Below are 20,732 nucleotides of genomic sequence, written 5' to 3'. Positions count from 1 at the left end.
GTTATTTTTTGAGTTGTTGATAATTGCCATTCTGACTGGAGTTAGGTGGTATCTCAGTGTGGTTTTGATTTGCATCTCCCTGATGATTAGTGAGGTTGAGCGTTTCTTCATGTGTTTGTTGGCTGCTCGAATGTCTTCTTTTGTGAAGTGTCTGTTCATGTCTTTTGCCCATTTTATAATGGGGTTGTTTGTTTTCTTCTTTTCAGTATGCTTCAGTTCCTTGTAGATCCAGGATGTTAAGCCTTTGTCAGACCTAGAGTTGGCAAATACTTTTTCCCAGTCTGTAGGCTGTCTCCCTGCTCTCTTGATGGTTTCTTTGGCTTTGCAGAAGCTTGTCAGTTTAATAAGGTCCCATTTGTCTATCTTCTCTCTTAAGTCCTGTGGGTTTCGGGTTTTGTACAGGAATTGGATGCCAGTTCCGATTTCCATGAGAGTATTTCCTTCCTTTTCTAAGGTTCTTATGGTTTGAGGTTTTACATTTAGGTCTCTGATCCATTTGGAGTTAACCTTTGTGCATGGGGATAGAGAGGGGTCCTGTTTCAATCTTCTGCATGTGGTCAGCCAATTTTCCCAGCACCATTTACTGAATAGGTTCTCCTCTCCCCATTGGTAGGTGGTAGGGGCTTTGTCGAAGATAAGTTGGTTGAGAAATTGAGGTGGGATGGTGCTTTTTATTTGGGTTCTAAGCCTACTTGTTGCTGGAGTATAGAAATGCTTCTGTCTTTTGCATGTTGATATTGTAGTCTGAGAGTTTACCAAAGTCATTTATCAGGTCAAGGAGGCTTTTGACAGACTCCTTAGGGGTTCAAGGTACAAAATCATATGGTCCTCGAAAAGGGATAGCTTAACTTTCTCTTTTCCTGTTTAGATACTCCTGATTTCCTTCTCTACCCTAATTGCTCTGACTAGGACTTCCAACACTATGTTGAACAGAAGGAGTGAGAGTGGGCATCCTTGTTTTGTTCCTGTTCTTAAGGGAAATGCTTCCAGCTTCTGCCCATTGAGCAAAATGTTGTCTATGGGTTTATCATAGATGGCTCTTACTGTTTTGAGAAAGGGTCCCTCTATGCCTAGGTGTTCAAATGTTTTTATCAAGAAGGGATGCTGGATTTTGTCAAATGCTTTTTCTGTGTCTAATGATATAATCATGTGGTTTTTGGTTTTATATCTGTCAATGTACCAATTTATGTTTATGATACTGCAAATGTTGTACCAGCTCTGCATCCCAGGAATGAAGCCGATCTGGTCGTGGCAGATGATCCTTGAGATGTGTTGCTGGATCCAATTTGCGAGAATCTTGTTGAGAATTTTTGCATCTATGTTAATCAAAGAGATTGGCCTGTAATTATCTTTCCTTGTCAGGTCTTGGCTGGAATTGCTTAAATAAAATGAGCTAGGGAGGATTCCATCCTTCTAATTGCCTGGAATACTTTCAGTAAGATTGGTATCAGCTCTTCTTTGTATGTCTTATAGAATTCAGCTGGGAAGCCATCTGGTCCAGGGCTTTCTTTGGCAGGGAGATTTCTTATAACTGAGTCAATTTCCTATGTTATTATTGACCTGTTTAGAATTTAAATTTCTTCTTGTTTCAACCTTGGGAGATTGTGTGGTGTCAGAAAGTTCTCCATTTCCTTTAGGTTTTCTGGTTTATTTGCATACAGATGTTCATAGTGATCTCTGATAATCTTTTAAATTTCTTCAGGGTCAATTGACTTTGCCTTTTGCACTTCTAATTGTGTTTATTTGGACTATCTCTCTCTCTCTCTCTCTCTCTCTCTCTCTCTCTCTCTTTAAAAGACAATCTGGCTAGGAGTCGTCAATCTTATTCATTCTTTCGAAGAACCAGCTTTTTGTCATGCTCATCATTTCTATGATATTTTTGTCTCATATACTGCATTTGTGATTTTTATCTTGGTGATCTGGATTATTCTGCTGAAGTTAGGATTTTGATGATCTTGCCTTTTCTGTTCCTTTAGGTCTTTTACTTGTGATCTTTTTGTTTTCTTGATGTGTGAGTGAAATGCTAGGAATTTTTCTCTCAACACTAATTTCATGGCATCACAGAGGTTCTAATAAGATGTGTCTTCATTTCTGTTTGTTTCCAGGAATCTTTTAATTTTTGTCTTGATTTCTATGTTGGCCCAGAAGTCATTCAGCAGCATATTGTTTAGTGTCCATGTCTTTGCATGTTTTATAGGGATCTTGTTGGTGGCAATATTTACTTTTATTCCACTGTGATCTGAGAAGATGCATGGTATTATTTTTATGTTTTGAAATTTGTGCTCATTTGATTTATGTCCAAGAATGTGATTGATCTTGGAGTATGTTCCATGAGCTGATGAGTAGAATGTGTACTCTGTAGATGTTGGGTGGAGTGTTCTGTAGAGGCCTATTAAGTTGATTTGATCGAGCACTGAGTTAAAGTTCTGGATCTCCTTGTTGGTTTTTGCCCTTGATGATCTATCTAAAGCTGTTAGTGTGGTTTTTAGGTCACCAATAATGATTGTGTGAGAGTCAATCTACTGTCTTAATTTACTTAGTAGTTGTTTTATAAAACCTGGTGCTCCTATGTTGGGTATATATATGTTTAAGATAGATATTTCTTGCTGGTGGATTGAGCCTTTTATCATTATGTATTCTCCTTCTGTGTCCTTTTTAATTTTTAATAATTTGAAATCTGCTTTATCTGATATTAGCATAGCTATGCCTACTCTCTTCTGTTTTCCATTTGCCTGAAAGAACATTTTCCAGCCCCCAACTTTAAGCCTGTTAGTGTCCTTTGTAGTGAGATGAGTTGCCTGGAGGCAGCAGACTGTTGAGTCATGCTTCTTTATCCAGTTTTCTATTGAACCTTGTCAGTGGTGCATTTAGTACATTCACATTCAATTGATTATTGAAATGGGAGTGTTTATCCCTGTCATAGGTCTCCATGGGGTTACTTTGTTTCCTTTTTACTTTTGTATTTATAATACATATGTATTTTCATTTTTGTTAGTGCTCTGTATGTTCTGTTGACTCTGTGCTTGCTTATACTTTTGTGATGGGTATAACCATACTTTTTTCTGTGTTAAACACCTCTTAAGTGTCTCCTGAAGGGCTGGTCTGGAGGCAGAATATCCTCTTAGGAATGGATGTCTGGGGATGATTTTAATTCTCCATGGCTGATGAAGCTTAGCTTGATTTGGGTAGGAAAATCTTGACTAGAATTGCTTATGTTTAAGAAAGTTAAATATTGACTCTAGTCCTTGCTGGTTTGTAGTCTGGAGTGATTCTGATGGTTCTTCCCAGAAGATAGTCTGACCTTTATCTCTAGCTGGCATTAGGATTTTGTTTTTACATGCTTACTTTGTGGGGGCAGATTACTTAGTGTCTTGGGGAAGGTCTTCTCATGTGATACCTTATGGATGTTCTCCAAATCTCTTGTGCTTTTATGGTCACCTCTCTAGTGAGATGTGGGGAGTTTTCTTGAATAACCTCATGGAATGCTTGTTCCATGGTGTACTCAGTGTCTCTTTCAATCAGGTGTAGATTTGGCTTCTTTACATAATCCAACATCTCTTGGAGGCTTTGTTCCTTCTTTTTGAGCTTCTTTGTTTTAATGTTTTTGACAGACTGAGTTAATTCCATATTTTGGTCTTAAAGCTCTGAGAGTCTTTCCTCTGATGGGTTGATCCTGCTTCCTATGCTTGTTATGTGTTTTTAATTTCCAGGATGCAGTTCTTCATTTTCATTATTTCTAATGAGCTTTTCTGAAATTGACCAACTCTGCTTTTACTTCCCATATGGCTTTGGTGAGTTTCACTTCTACTTTCTTTTGATTCACTCTTTTCATTTTAACTACACACTCTCTGATTTCTGTGTCTATTATCTGGGGCATGTCATTCTGTGGGATTTCCATTGTTTGTGCTCTGATAGCTACTTTTTTAGGTGCTGTCTCTTTAGGATTCTAAGGGTTGTCTATATTTTTTTCATTGCTTTTTCCTCATTTGTGACAGGTCTGTCTTCTCTATAAATAATTTCACTTTGGTTTTGTTGCTCTGAAGCTATGGCCCTTTCAGTGGTTCAATATAGGTAACTCGGTGAGGGGGAGGGAATTCACTTTTGTTTCCTGTGTCAAATGAAGTTTTCCCTCCTGCTGTTAATCTGGTCAGGTTGGTTTTCAGCCCCTGCTTCTGGCACTCTGCAGAGCAGATAGGGAGATTGCCCACCCTCCACCCCCATCTGCAGTCTGTGGTTTGAAGTCCAGAAGCCATTCCACCAAGAAAGCCTTTGGGTATCTTTCATATTGCTTCCTCCCTGTTCAAATTAATACTCTGCTCCTGAAAAAGAGTGAGTTATCTGCCATGGGGGAGGAAGGAATCCTCTCTGTAGGCATGCAGTGCTTAGAGGTGATTCTTTCTGATCTGGTTGGGAAGATGACCACTAGCCTTTGGCAGCAAGTGATAGCTGGATTCACTCTGCAGGCAGGCTTTTCCTGCCTGGAAGCTGGCTGCTGGGCTCCACTGGTGGGAGCTATGCTCACAGTAGCTGACCAAATGTGGGTTTTGTTCCCCATTCCTCTTGGGCTCCAGATGCCCATCGCTGTGCTCTGACTAGTATGGAACTAGTCAGGAACTTCTCCATGTGGAACTGACAACTTGCACATGGCTTGAAGGGGGTGAACCAACCCAAAGCACATTAGGATCACTCACCCACTCTCGTTTGCTGGGCAGGTCTTCAGTTCCTATGTGAGTGTGGTGCACGGCAGGGGATAAGATGCCTGGATTCCCATGTCTGCTGTCACTTTCTGGTCTCTATGTTGTCAAAGAGACCTTTGCTGGACACAGGATACTTCACCCAACCAAAAGTGTTTGGAGTGCCTGTCTCTCAGCAGCTAGGTAACTTCTCTCTGCCTTGCTCAGTGAGAGAGGCACTGCTCTGCTGCTTCATGGTATCTTCTATTTTTATCTGTATGTTTCCTCTTATAGGTGGTACCGACTGTTTGAGCTGCTGTACTAGAAGGTCCTTCTCCCACTTCACTAATCTCTCTGGTCTTTTTCTTAGAGAATGGAAGCTCTAGGCTTGGCACAGTGGCTCGCACCTGCAATTCCAGCACTTTGGGAAGCAGAGGTGAAAGGATTGTCTGAACTCAGGGGTTTAAGACCAGCCTGGGCAACTGGGCGAGACTTCATCTTTATAATAAAAAAATCAGAAAAATTAGCTGAGTGTGGTGGTGCACACCTTTAGTTCCAGCTACTTGGAAGGCTAAGACAGAAGAATCACCTTGAGCCCAAAATGTCAAGGCTGCAGTGGCCATGAGTGTGCCACAGCACTCCAATCTGGGTGACAGAGTGTGACTCTGACTCAGAAAAAAAGAAAAAAGGAAACTCCAAAAGAGCTATAGTAGAATCTTTTTCACTAATAGCAGCCAAAAGAGCTTCTTACCAGTCACAATAAGAGTCCAAGTGAAGTGATGTCCACCTGTTGTTTTTTGACTTATTAATGATAACCATCCTGACTGGTGTGAGGTGGTATCTCAATGTGGTTTTGATTAGCATTATCCAGATAATTAGTGAGCCTGAGCATTTAAAAATATGTTTCTTGGCTGCTTGGATGTCTTCCTTTGGGAAGTGTCTATTCATGTTCTTTGTCCTCTTTTTAGTAGGATTTTTTTTTTGTCCTGTCAGTTCATTCGAATTCTTTGTCCAATGTGTAGCTTGCAAATATTTTTTCCCATTTGGTGGGTCTCTTTACTCTCTTAATAATTTCTTTAGCTGTGCAAAAACTTTTTAGCCTGAAAAGGTTCCACCTGTCAATCTTAGTTTTTGCATTTGCTTTTGGGGATTTTGCCATGAATTCATTACCTACTCCAGGAAAGTGTACCCTAAGTTTCCTTCTGAGATTCTTATAGTTTGAGGTTTCACATTTAAGTCCTTGATCCATTTTGAGTTCATTTTTGCATATGGTGATAGGTAGGGATCCAGTTTCATTCTTCTGCATGTGGTTAGCCAATTTTCCTAGGACCATTTGCTAAATATGGTTTCCTTTCCCCAGTGTTTGTTTTTGTCAACTTTGTTTAAGACAAGTTGGTTGAAGGTCTGTGGTTTTATTTCTGGATTCTCTGACCTGTTCCATTGGTTATGCATCTATTTTTGTACCAGTACCATACTGTCTTGGTTACTGTGCAAATAGTTTTTGATTACATGGTTGCATTATATAGTGATGAAGACATCTCAGCTTTAAAAGTACCCATCATTCCCACCTGTGCACATTGTACCTGATAGGTGATTTTTCATCCATCCACCCCTTCCACCACCCGAAGTCTCCAATGTTCATTATACCATTCTCTATGCCTTTGCAAATCTTTAGCTTCCCTCCCAATTATAAGAGAGAACATGCAGTGTTTGGTTTTCTGTTCCTGTGTTAATTCATTTAGAATGATGTTCTCCAGTTCTATCCAACTTGCTGCAAAAGACATTATTTCATTCTTTTTGATGGCTGAGTAGTATTCCCCATAGTGTAAATATACCACATTTCCACTAACCACTGATCAATTGAGAGGCACTGAGGTTGATTTCACATCTTTGCAATTATTAACTGTACTATGATGAACATGTAAGTGCAGGTGTCTTTTATGTGTAATGACCTCTGTTCCTTTGAGTAGATGCCTCGTAGTGGGATTGCTGGATCAAATTGTAGATCTACTTGTAGTTCTTTAAGAAATCTGATTTCGCCAGGCTCGGTGACTCAGCCTGTAAGCCCGTGCTTTGGGAGGCTGAGGTGAGTAGATTGCCTGAGCCCATGGGTTTGAGACCCGCTCGGGCAACTTGGCGAGACCTCATCTCTACAATAAATCAAAAATTTAGCCGGGCATGGTGGTATGCACCTGTAGTTCCAGCTGCTTGGAAGGCTGAGGTGGAAGGATCACCGGAGCCCAGCAGGTCCAGGCTATGGTGGCCGGGAGCAGCCACTGTACTCCAGTCTGGGTGACAGAGTGAGACTCCAATTCAAATAAAATAAAATAAAATAAAATAAAATAAAATAAAGAAATATGATTTCCATAGAGGTTGTACTAATTTACATTCCTACCAATAGTGTATAAACATTCTCTTTTCACCATATCCATGCAAGCACCTATTTATTTGATTTTATTTTTTTAATAATGGTCATTCCGACTGGTGTAAGGTGATATCTCATTGTGCTTTCTATTTGTATTCCCCTGATGATGAGTAATTTGTGCACTTTTTCATATGTTTGTTGACCATTTGTATATCTTTTTTGAGAGATGCCTGTTCATAACATTTGCCCACTTTTCAATGGAGTTATTTGCTTTTTTTTTTCTTGCTGAGTTGTTTTTTTATCTTTCTAGACTCTGCATATTAGTCCTTTGTCAGATGTATAGTTTGCAAATATCTTCTCCCATTCTGTGGGTGGCTTATTTGCTCTGTTGATTATTTCTTTTGCTGTACAGAAGCTCTTAGTATAATTAAATCCCATTTGTTTATTTTTGTTTTTGTTGCATTTGCTTTTGGAGCATTAGCCATAAATTCTGTGACTAGGCTGATGCCCAGAAGAGTTTTTCCTAGGTTTTCTTGTAGAATATTTATGTTTTCAAGTTGAACATTTAAGTCTTTAGTCCATCTTGAGTTAATTTTTGTATATGAGGAGAGATAGGGATCAAGTTTTGTTTTTCTGCATGTAGCTATCCTATCTTCCTAGCACCATTTGTTGAACAGGTTATCCTTTCTTCAATGTATGTTTTTGTCTGCTTTGTCAAAGATAAATTCTTTACTCTGTTCCAATGATCCATATGTCTGCTCTTGTACCAGTACCATACTGTTTTGGTTACTACAGACTTATAGTATAATTTGAAGTCAAATAATGTGATGCCTCCAGTTTTGTTCTTTTTGTCTAGAGTTGCTTCAGTTATTCTGGCTCTTTTTTTGGTTTCATATGAATTTTAGGATAGTTTTTTCTAATTATGTGGAAAATAACACTGGTAGTTTGAGATTGTTTTGAAACTATATTACTTTGGGTAATATGATCATTTTAACAATATCTATTCTTCTAATCCATGAGTATGGGATGTTTCTCCATTTGTTTGTGTCCTCTACAATTTATTTTATCAGTGCTTTGTAGTTCTCCTTATAGAGCTCTTTTACCTCCTTAGTTAAATATATTTCTAGGTATTTTAGCTTTTTGGCAGCTTTTGTAAGTAATATTGAGTTCTTGATTTGATTTTCAGTTTGGTTTCTATTGGTACATAGCAGTGCTACTGATTTGCATGTGTTGATTTTGTATTCTGAAACTTTGCCAAGTCCAGAAGTCTTTTGGAGGAGTCTTTATGATTCTCTGGATATAAAATCATATCATTGGCATACAGAGATAATTTAATTTCTTTTTTTTCAATTTGGGTATCCTTTATTTCTTCCTCTTGTCTGATTGCTCTGGCTAGGCCTTCCAGTACTATGTTGAATAGCAGTGGTGAACGTGGGTATCCTTGTCTTGTTCCAGTTCTGAGGGGGAATGTGTTCAACTTTTCTCCATTTAGGATGACATTGTCTGTGGGTTTGTTGTATATGGCTTTTATTATTTTGAGGAATGTTCCCTTTATGCCTGTTTCACTGAGGTTTTTTTTTTTTAATCATGAAGAGATGCTAGATATTCTCAAAAACTTTCTCTGCATCTATTGAAATGAGTGTATAATTTTTGCTTTTGGTTGTGTTTAATGGATCGCATTTATTAACTTGAATATGTTGAATCACCCTTGCATGCCTGGACTAAAACTCAACGATGGAGGTGGTTTTTTATGTGCTACCAAATTTTGTCTGCTAATATTTTGTTGAGGATTTTCACATCTATGTTTATAAGGGATATTTGTAATTTTCTTTTTCAGTGCAAGGAGGTTTTTGACAGATTCTCTTAGATTTTTGAGGTACAGGATCATATTGTCAGAAAACTACAAAACACTGCTCAAAGAAGTCAAAGATGACACAAACAAATGGAAAAATATTCCATGCTCATGGATTGCAGAGATCACTATGGTATCCAAAAAGTTTTGGTGTGTGTGTGGTTTTTTTTTTTGGTGGGAGGAGGGTTTTCTATTAGTGATGATGCTTATTTTTATTCCATATGATCTCAGAAGATGCTTGATATGATTTTGACCTTTTGAAATTTGTTCATATTTGATTTATATCCAAGTATGTTGTCAATTTTGGAGTATGCTCCATGTGCTGTTAAGAAGAACATATATTCTGTGATTGTTGGCAATTAGGCAGGAGAAAGAAATTAAAGGTGTCCAAACAGGAAAAGAGAATGTTAAATTATCCCTCTGCAGATGAAATGATTCTATATCTAGTAAACCACAGAGAATTTATCAAAAGTCTCCTTACACTGAAAAACAACTTCAGTAAAGTCTTTGGATACGAGATCAATGTACAAAAAACAATTGCATCTTTAAACACCAGCAACAATCAGGCTGAGAACCAAATAAAAAACACAATACAATTCACAATGACCACACACACAAATACTTTGGCACCTATGTAACCAAAGAGGTGAAAGACCACTACAATGAGAACTGCAAAAAACTGCTCAAAGAAATCAAAGACAACACAAACAAGTGAACAAACATTCCATGTTCATGGACTGGAAGAATCAATATTGTCAAGATGTCCACTCTACCCAAGGCAATCTACAGAGTCAATGCAATTCCTATTATTATTTTTCACAGACCTAGAAAAGATAATAAAGAAATTCATATGGGATCTGGGATTAAGATGGCTGATGAAAGGCAGCTAGAATGTATTTCTCTTATGGAGTAAACCAAGACAGAAAAAGTTTCCTTGCTACCCAGAGAAGAACAGGGCATGCCCCATGACTCAACAAAGAAGTGACAATAAGCACATAGTTTTAAGAAGAGAAAAATTAATCTATCTGGGCTGTAACTAGCCAGACTCTCATCTGGATTTTGGTACTGACCACAACAGCCTCTGAATGCAGTGGGAAATATGAGTGAGGGAAATTCAGGAATTTTATGCTCTTGCCCTGGACTTCAAGGGCCCCCTGAGCCTTGAAAGACTCCAGTCCCTCATGGGAAACTGTCTTACCCACAGCTGTGCTATGCTTGAAGAAAAAACAAACAAACAAACAAAAACCCTGAGCAGCTTCAACTGCCATATCCCAGGAACTCAATTCTTGCTGGTGGCTGCTTTCTAACTGGCCTGGGAGGGCAAACTCCCTGGTGACAGACAATTCCTGACTGGGGCAGGTTGCTGTGAGAAAACCTAAGGCCCTGAGGCCCACTGTACTTTGACATTCAAATTGAAAATACTTGAGGCTAAGGCCGGGAGGAGGTCAAGTGGGACTCATTGCTATAGCAATCTCTCAGTCTTTTGTGTCCTCCTCCTACCCATCCCAGCACCCCAACAGCATTACCCCAGTGACCAGGGACTTTTTGAATACCATGAAATCAGTCCTGAGAGAGAAGTTTATAATATTGCATGAACATATCAAGAAGTTATAGTAGTCTGAAGTAAACTATCTAACATCATACCTAAGGAAGCTGGAAAGACAAGAGCAGCCCAATCCCAGAATTAGTAGGAAAATGGAAATTATTAAAATACAGTCACAATTGAATGAAATAACAACTAAAAAAATCATGGAGGATCAACAATATGAAAAGTTGGTTCTTTGAAAGGATAAATAAGATTGACAGACCCCTGGTCATATTAAGAGATTGAGAGAGAAAAAGAGAGAGAGAGAGAATTCAAATAAACTCAAATAGAAACAAAAAAGGTGATGTTACAACCAACCCTGAAAAAATACAAAAGACTATCAGAGATAACTATGAACATCTGTATGCAAATAAACTAGGAAATCTAGAGGGAATGGATTCCTGACATCACATAACTGCCCAAAATTGAAACAGGAGGAAATGTAAACCCTAAACAGACTAATAACAATCCAAGAAGTTGACTCAGTAATAAGAAGGCTCCCTGAAAAAACAAATCCCTGGGTCAGATGGTTTCTCAGTTGAATTATATAAGATGTACAAAGAATAGCTGATACCAATCCTATTGAAAGTATTCTAGGCAACCAAAAAGAAAGAAATTCCCCCTAGTTCATTCTATGTGGCCAATATCACCCTGATACCCTCAAATTGCAAAGACCCAATAAGAAAAGAAAACTACAGGACAATTACCTGATGAACATAGATGCAAAAATTTTCAACAAGATTCTAGCAAGTCACATCCAACATCATATTCAAAGATCATCCACCATGACTAGGTGGGCTTTATTCCTGCAGTGCAAGGCTGGTTCAACATATGTAAATCAAGAAATGCAATCCATCACAGAAACAGGTATAAAATAAAGAACCACATGATTATCTCATTAGAGAAAAAGCATTTGATAAAATCCAATATCCCTTCTTGATAAAAATCCCCTGAACACATAGGCATCAAAGGAATATTCCTCAAAATAATAAAAGTCATCTACAACAAACCTACAGTCAAAAACATGCTTTATGGGCAGAAGTTGAAAGCATTCCCCTTAAGAAATGGAACAAGACAAGGATGCCCACTTTCACCCTTTCTATTTCTTATGCTTTATTAAACTTTATTTTTAAATTCTTACATTAGTTATAATTTTTTCACCATCAACACATCTTTATTTATGAATATGCTTACTAATATTTTTAATCACCATTGCAACTTGGATTCTACTTCTTCCTTCTAGATTTTCTTTCCCTAGCTAGAAAGTTTTTTCAAAGATTAACAAATTATCTTTGTATGTCTTAAAATATCTCTATTTTACCCTCATTTGGAAATGATAATTTAGGTAATTATAGAACTCTGGATTGGTTACTATATTATTGAAGCCATTATTCCATTTTCTTCTAGATTAGTCTGGCTGATGAGAAGATCCTAATGTTGCTCCTCACAGGTTATCTGTCTTATGTTTTCCACTGTTTTTACAAATTTCTTCTTTGTATTTGATGTACTACAATTTCTCACTCTCTGACTCTGATACTGTCTCTCTCTCCTCTCTTCTCTCTCTTCCCTCCTCCTTCCTCCCTCCTCTCTCTCTCTCTCTCTCTCTCTCTCTCTCTCTCAGTCTCTCTTTCTTACTTTCTCTGATTATCTGGCTCTCTCTCAATTAATTTTCTTCAGTTTGGAAATTAGTGCATGAATTCTCAATCTGAGAATTCATGTCTTACTAGAAAGTTTTTCACCAATCTATTTGCATGTTACCACACCATATTGCTTCCACTTTCCTTCTGGAACCATTATGGACATACATAGTAGAGTTTCTTAGTCTAGTTTTTTTTTTTTTTTTTTTGAGTTGGAGTCTCACTCTGTCACCCAGACTGGAGTGCAGTGGCCGCTCCCGGCCACCGCAGCCTCGACCTGCTGGGCTCCCGCGATCCTTCCGCCTCAGCCTTCCAAATACCTGGAATTACAGGCACGCGCTACCACGCCCGGCTGTTAGTCTAGTTTTTACATCTCTCATTACCTCCTTCTTATAAATCTTGAGAAGTTTCTAAGTGACACTCACAGATTCATCTCTCAATTTATTAATCTGTTTTGATATCTGGCATGTTCCACTGAGTTTTATAATTATGATAGCAATATTTTTTATTTCTAGAATATATAGTTATTTTCAAGACTGCTAACTCTGTTTTCATAATATCTTCTAACATTATGAGATCAGTTGATTCTTTCATCTCTGAACATTTTTAAATGTACTTATTTTGTAGTCCTTTAGAAACTGCAGTATTTTCTTTAGTTTCTCAGCTGCGAATTCTTTCATTTGTTGTGTCTGCTGGGTCTCTCTTATGGGGGTGGATTTTCTGACGTGCTTCATATCTTTTTTACTGTTAGCTTATTTTCAGCAGTTATCTTTCACAGTAATTCCTCAGTAGTGCCTGGATTGTGGAGATGATCTCATCTAGCAGTTTATCATTTACTTCTAACAAAGTCCTCCAGATTTATCAAGTCTGGACCATTTAAAAATTGTTCCACAATAAAATATTTCAGACACACAAAAAGGTATAAAGAATAGTATAAAGGATATCTGTGTAGCCATTATCCAGCTTAATAAATAAAATATTAGAGATAATTTTCAAGCCCTCGTATATGACTTCTCAATTGTATACTTCTCCCCCTTTTGCCTCCAGAGATAAACACTGTGATGAATTTGGTGGGTTTTGATCCTGTACATATGTATATATTCCTCCAAATAATATGAAGTGTTGCTTCATGTATTTTTAAACTTTATAAGATGGTATCACATGTTATCTTTATCTACTTTCATTTTTTAATCAAAATTTTTATTTAGCCATTTTGTTATATAGATCTACATTAATTTTCAATTCTGTGTTATATTCCTTGCCATGAATATTTTATAATTTAATTACTTAATCTATGGTTTATACACATTTATGTTTCTCCTAATTTTTGCAAATTATACTAACAGCTTTCCTGTACAGACCAACTTGTACAAATGGGCAAGAATTTTTCCAGCAAAAATACCTAGGAAAAAAATTGTTGGATGATAAGAAATCTGTATTGTCAATTTAATAGATTTTGTCAGACTACTTTCCAAAGTTAAAATAATGTATCCTCCCACTAGTATAAATATCATTTCACCTTAATCTTCATCTTCAATTCCTGGAATTAATCGGCATTTTGATATTAGCAGTTCTGAGGGATTGAAATCATTTCTTTGTGATTTTCATTTGTGCTTTATTTCTCTAGTTCCCAGCAAGATGTAGCATATTTTCACACTTTCATTTTATCACGAGTTTCTCTCCCTTTTTCTTTTTCAAGTTATTTTACTTTCTGATTTGTCGGATGCTTAACAATTAGCAGCACACTAATTAATTTCAAGTAGCATGCACTGAAATGACTTCTCCTAGTCTAAGACTCAGCTTTCCATTTTTTTTACTGGCACTTTAGCTATCTGTGTTCTTTTTTGGTTCTGGACAAAACATTGAATGTAATTTTGTTTTTTCCATTTTTTGTGAAAAATGACATTGGTATTTTTCAGGCATTGCACTAAATCTGTAGATTGCTTGAGACAGTATGGTCAACTTAACAATATTAATTCTGATTCATGAGCATGGGATGTCTCTACATTTGTTTTTATCCTCCTTAGTTCTGTCTTCAGAGCTTTGTAGTTTTGTTTGTAGAGGTCTTTCACTTTTTTTGTTCAATTTATTCCTATGCATTTTTTTGGTAGCTTTCAAAAATGAGATTGCCTTCTTGATTTTTTATCATCTAGTTAATTATTGGTATCCAGAAATGCTACTGATTTTTATATGATAATTTTTGCTTCCTGCAACTTTACTGAATTTGTTTATCAGACCCAAGAGTTTTTTGGTGGATTCATTAGGTTTTTCTAGATATAAGACTGTAATCTGAAAAGAGGGAAAATTTGAATTACTCCCTTCCCATTTATTTGAATGTCTTTTGTTTCTTTCACTTGCCTGATTGATTGCTCTGGCTAAGACTTCCAGTACTATGTTGAAGAGCAGTAGTGAAAGTGGCATCCTAGCTGGGCTCGGTGGCTCAGCCTGTAAACCCACGCTTTGGGAGGCCGAGGTGAGTGGATTGCCTGAGCCCGAGGGTTCGAGACCCGCCTGGGCAACTTGGCGAGATCCCATCAAAAAAATTAGCCGGACGTGGTAGCGCGCACCTGTAGTTCCAGCTCCTCGGAAGGCTGAGGCAGAAGGATCACCAGAGCCCAGCAGGTCGAGCTGCGGTGGCCGGGAGTGGCCACTGCACTCCAGTCTGGGCTACAGAGTAAGACTCCAACTCAAAAAAAAAAAAAAAAAGAAAAAGAAAGAAAATGGGCATCTTTGTCACGTTCTACTTCTTAGAGAAAAGACTTTCAGATTTTCCCCATTCAGTATGATGTTAACTGTGGATTTGTCATATACAGTCTTTATTATGTTGATGTATATTCCTCTTTACCTAGTATGTTGAGAGTTTTTATCATGAAGCATTTTTGGATTTTATCAAATGCTTTTCTGTATCTATTGAGATGATTGATCATATGGTTTTTGTCTTTCATTTTGCTGATTTGAGGCATTCCAATTATTGATTTGTATATGTTGAACTATCCCTGCATCCCTAGGATAAATCTACTTGTATAGGTCTGCTTCTTTCTGTTCTATTGGTTATCTGTCTTCTTTGTGCCAATTCTGCACCATTACAACTTTATGGATAGCTTTAATAGCTGATAAAATAAACCTCATTCAATCTTCTTCAAAGTTACCTTGGCTATTTGTGTTACATTGCTTTTCCATATAAATTTTAGATTTCACTTTGGGAGGCCAAGGAGAGAGGATTGTCCGAGCCCAGGAGTTCGAGACCAGCCTGGGCAACTCTGTGAAACCTCGTCTCTACAATATATCAAAAAAATTAGCCAGGCACAGTAGTGTGTGGCTGTAGTTCCAGCTACTTGGAAGGATGAGGTGGAAGGATCGCCGGAGCCCAGCAGGTTGATGCTCGGGAGGCCGAGAACATCACACTGCACTTCAGCCTGGACCACTGAATGAGACTCCAACTCAAAAAAAAAAAAAAAAAAAAAAAATTTAGAATCAACTTGTCAAATCCTACCAAAGACTTTGTCAACTTTTATTTTATTTGCATTGGAATATTAGTATAAATTATGCAGATCTATATTTTTGTGATATTGAGTCATCTAAAGTCTTTTTTACTCAAAGTTGATTTGTGGACCAGCAGCATGATTATCAGCTGAGAACTTGTCAGAAACGCAAAGCCTTGAACCTCACCCAGACCTACTGAGTCAAAATCCACATATGACCAAAATGTTTCATATACACATTATAATTTGGGAAGCCATGGTGTAACCATAAAAAATTAAAGTCCTCTCCAATTATTTAGATTTTTACAAATCTCTCCATAATGATCATGTACCTCTTTGTTTTAGATTTCTTGCTGGATGACTTTTTATCCATTATCAATCACATACCTATCCATATTCTCCAGATCTGACAGATATACAGAAATGCAGTTGGTTTTTATATATTGAACTTCTATGGGATTTGTTTTATTGATTTATCTTACAATTCATTAATCCTTTCTTCTACTGCATCCATCTCACTGTCAAGTCAGCTTATTACGTTGTTTATATAATGTCAAGTCAGGTGCAGTGGCTCATGTCTGTAATCCCTGCACTTTGCGAGACTGAGGCAAGAGGATTGCTTGTGCCCAGGAGTTCAAAACCAGCTTGTGCCACATGGTGAGACCTCATCTCTCCAAAAAATGTTTAAAAATTATCCAGGCATGGTGGAGCATGCCTGTAAGTCCCAGCTACTCGGGAGGCTAAGGCAGGAGGGGAGGATCACCTGAGCCCAGATGTTTGAGGCTGTGGTGAATCATGGTCATGCTACTGTCCTCCAGCCTGGGTGGCATAGTGAGATTCTAACTCAAAAAATATAATATAATACAATAAATAAATTGTTAATATGTTATTGTGCTTTTATTTCTAAAATTGCTATCCGATTCCTTTTTTGTAAATTCTCAGATGCATTCACTGACGAAATATTTCATCTTTTCCTCTGTTTTCTTGAGCATACAAACATATGATCACTCATGGGACCATTTCTATCATCTGTTTTAACTTTATTTTTGGTCATTTGTGCTTATTTCCAGATGCATGGTAATTTTCATTAAATGTTAGATATTGTACATAACTAAAACTTGTAAGGCTCTAGATGGTGTTCTCCTTCTACAGAGATGACTTAATTTATGATCTTTTTTCTGGCAGATGAACAGAGTATAAGGAGGGTCACCTTGATCCAGTTGTGGCTGGATTTCAGATTTTGTTGGCTGAAAGGGGTCTTTATTTTCCATTTGTTTTTGCTACTAGGGCACAGTTCTGATTCCTAGGGCATACCTTTCAGGTGCCTCAACTGAAAGCCTGAGATGTTTACCAGGGCCTCTCCAACCTTGCTCCGATATTTTTTCTCCAACCAAAGCCTCTGTTCAAGCTTGCTAGCCTCACAGAAGCTGCTTTCTGCTTAGCGTCTTGGCACTTTTCCCTGTGCACATGCAGCTTAGCAGCTGACAAACAGCTGCAAGGAAAACTACATGCAGACTTCCAGGCTAACTTCTCTGCACTTTCTACCTCTTTGAGACCTAGACTTCTCAAGTTCTGCCCACACTGGTCACCCAAACTCTAACTTCTATCTCTCCAGCTCAGTGAGGCGGTCACAAGCCTCACACTGATTACTTCTACATCTTTTCCTTATTCCACAAAACAGCAACTGACTGTTGCTCAGAAGAACAAACGAGGACAAATGGGAGATTGCCCTCAAAACACTTCCGTTTTCCTTGGAATCTTGGACTCTTAAGTCTTGTATGCCTTGGTTGCTCTCTGCTGCCTTCAGATAGTTCTTTTCTGGATTTTACCCAGCTTGTATAGTTATTGTTAGTTGTAGAAGTAGTGATACAGAATCTTTTTCATTATAGACAAGAAGAGAAGTGACTTTATACATTATTTTATTTCATTCTATTTTCTAATTTTTTGAGGTACATGCTTGGCTCATTAATTTTTAATAGAAACATTTAAAGTTTAAAGTTCTTGTATATACACCCCTGTATCACACAAGTTTTTATGTATCATGGTTCCATTAGTATTTGGTTCTGAATATTTTCAGTTACCCACTATGATTTATTCCTTAACCTATGAGTTCTTTAGAAATGTGCAAATTGGATAGGCTTAGAGTCTATCATACTCAGTGATCTATCACAGAAACATAGAACCGAGTACCACATGTTCTTACTTATAGAGCAGACCCTGAACAATTATCCTAATACTATAGGAACGGGATTAGCAGTAGTGGGAAACGGCTGGCGGGGCAGGGACACACTTCATCAATAAGGGTACCTGATCTCACATCAGGCAAAGTGGGGACCAAAAGGAGGCCCAAACTGTATCTGTACAATGACTACTTGTATACCTAACCCTGAATTGTATCCCATATTTTTAAAATAAATTTTTTTAAAAATAGAATTTAATAAATAAATAAAATTTAAAAATAAATGGGGCTTTAGTCTTCCAAATATTTGAGATTAATATTTCATTTTCCTAGTGACTTTTAAGTTATTTACACTTTGTTCATAAATGTGATCAGTATGATACCATTTCTTTGGAATGTATTGAGACTTACATTTGGTCTCGCTTTATAAGACACATTTCATGATCAATTTTCCTGACTTCTAGAGGTATAACTATAACTTACATATAAAAATCTCCTATTAAGATAATGAGTATTTCAATTTCTTCATGTAATTCTGTCAATTTTTGCTTTTTCATTTTTGATGTTTAAATGTGAAATTAGTATAGCTTTCTCATTAATTATATTTATTATTACACAGACACCTTTAACACTAATGATGCTTTTGTTCCTAAAATCTCTACTGTCAATTTTGAGTAAAACTAGCTAGCTTTTATTTGGTTAGTGTTTTCTTGTGACATATATATATTCTATATATGTCATATATATTTTATATATATCTAAAACATATAACATATATGTTTTATATATATCTAAAACATATAACATATTTTAGATATATATTTTATATATATCTAAAACATATAACATATTTTTAAATTCTTTTATTTTCAAACTTTTAGTGCCCTTAGGCTTTAGATGTACTCAAGTTTTATTATTTTAACTATTTTAACAATCTTTATGTTTAGCCACTGAATTTAGGTCATTTATACTTTTAATTCATAATCTTAGGCTTATTTATGCTATAGTATTATATGTCTTTTATTTACTTTTTAAAATCTTTTTGTGTCTTTTCTGTTTTTTAAAAATTTATCAAGGTTGTAGAGGGTTTTTTTCTTTCCCACTTTTTCTTCTATTGGTTGGAAAATCATACATTTCTTATTATTCTAGTGATTCTTTTAGAATTGGTGATCGCCAGGCACTATGGTTCACACCTGTAATCCCAACTATTCTAGAGGCTGAGGTGGGGGGATGACTTGAAGTCTGGAGTTTGAGACCAGCCTGAGTAGCATAGCAAGACCCCATATCTAACAAAATCATTTAAAAAAAGAAATTAGCTGGGTGCATTGGCACATGCCCAAAGTTCCAGCTACTCATGAGGCTGAAGTGGAAACATCTCTTGACCCAGAATGGTTTGAGGCAGCAGTGGGCTATGATCGTGCCACTGTACCCCAGCCTGGGTGACACAGCAAAACTCTGTAGCTAAAAGTAACACATTTTAAGAGATGTTATCTATGTATTACTTTTCGAAATTGAATTAAATTACAGTAGTAATGTGTAGTATGACATTTGTTCAACTGTGCTTCTAGCATTTTCTTTGACTGTCCTGCCTGTCTCATGGTGATGCTAGCATTCATTTGATTAACTCCATCTTTTGAGCAAACTCAAAAGATGAATAAAATGTATGTACCTTTTTTTGGCACCTCCTGTATATATATTTTTTTAATTGTAGAAACATAACATTGTAATGATTGTTTCTGGGAAAGCGATCCTCAAGCAATTTTAAAATTAGAACCCTGTGTCTCAGGTAATATGAATTTGGCTCCCACCAGCATATGGCACTGGCACCTAGCATGGGATTCCAGTTCTTTATAGGGCTAATGCCTCCTAATTTACAGTCCAGGGTGACTGTGTACCACATGCCACTTCTCAGGCTACTGATCTGAGTTTCTCAGGATAGTAACCAGTTGCTCAATGTCGGTTGCCAGGGCACTAGACCCCCTTCCTCTTCTGGCATTACAGTGTCTGTCCTAGGACAGCTGGCAGTTCCTGATAGCCCATGCCTCCAGATTTTCAACTTCCCATGGCTTTAGTTGTTAGTTTCTTCCTCATTTCTGGCATCTGGACATTTTCATTTCTTGCTTTCTTACTCAGGGACACTTTTTAAAAAATTTTGTAAACAGTCTATCCATTATTTGTCTTATTTGGAGTGGGAAGATAGTAGTATTAGTTCAATACACTTATCTGAATTTGTTCTATAGAGTCAGAAAATTTGTAAAATTTTCCATTCAAGTTTGGAAAATCCTTATATTCAAATTCCCTTAGCATGACAAAGTACATCCACTACAATATATGGAAGGTGGTAGTGTGATATAACAAAAGAGGTGGTAGTGGAATATGGAAGTAGGCAGATGGAACTTCGTTATGTGTCTGGAGATTCATGTCTAAGTTCTATCTAGTTCTATCCCTTACTTTGTGCCTATGAGTAAATCACTAAAACTCTCTGGGATAAATGTTTTCCCTTCATTTAATTTAGTAATAATGCCTCTACCTATCTCCTATTTCAAAGAATTCCCCTGAATATTAAATGGAAGACTAAAAGGTAGTATTATATGATTGAAAGGCCTTGATTTTTTTTTTTTTTGAGTCAAAGTATCACTCTGTTGCCCAGGCAGGAGTGACGACAACTCAGGTGACCCTTCTGCCTCAGCCTTCCAAGTACAGGTGCGTGCTACCACACCCGGCTAATTTTTTGATTTATGGTAGAGACAAGGTCTCGCCAAGTTCCCCAGGCTAGTCTTGAACCTGTGGGCTCAGGCAATCCTCTCCCCTTGGCTTTCCAAAGTACTGGGATTGCAGGCTGGAGCCTCCATGCCCAGCCCCTTAAAAAATTTTTTTAAGTACCTATAGACATGTAATTATTACAATTGTTGTCATTAGTAATGACTCCTTGTCTACATCTATCAAGGAGAAATGCTGA

This window comes from Carlito syrichta, unplaced genomic scaffold (genome assembly GCF_000164805.1).
Source record: "Carlito syrichta isolate Samal-C Ts95f unplaced genomic scaffold, Tarsius_syrichta-2.0.1 Scaffold303682, whole genome shotgun sequence".
Lineage (NCBI taxonomy): Eukaryota > Metazoa > Chordata > Mammalia > Primates > Tarsiidae > Carlito > Carlito syrichta.
This window is presented reverse-complemented; position numbering follows the sequence as displayed.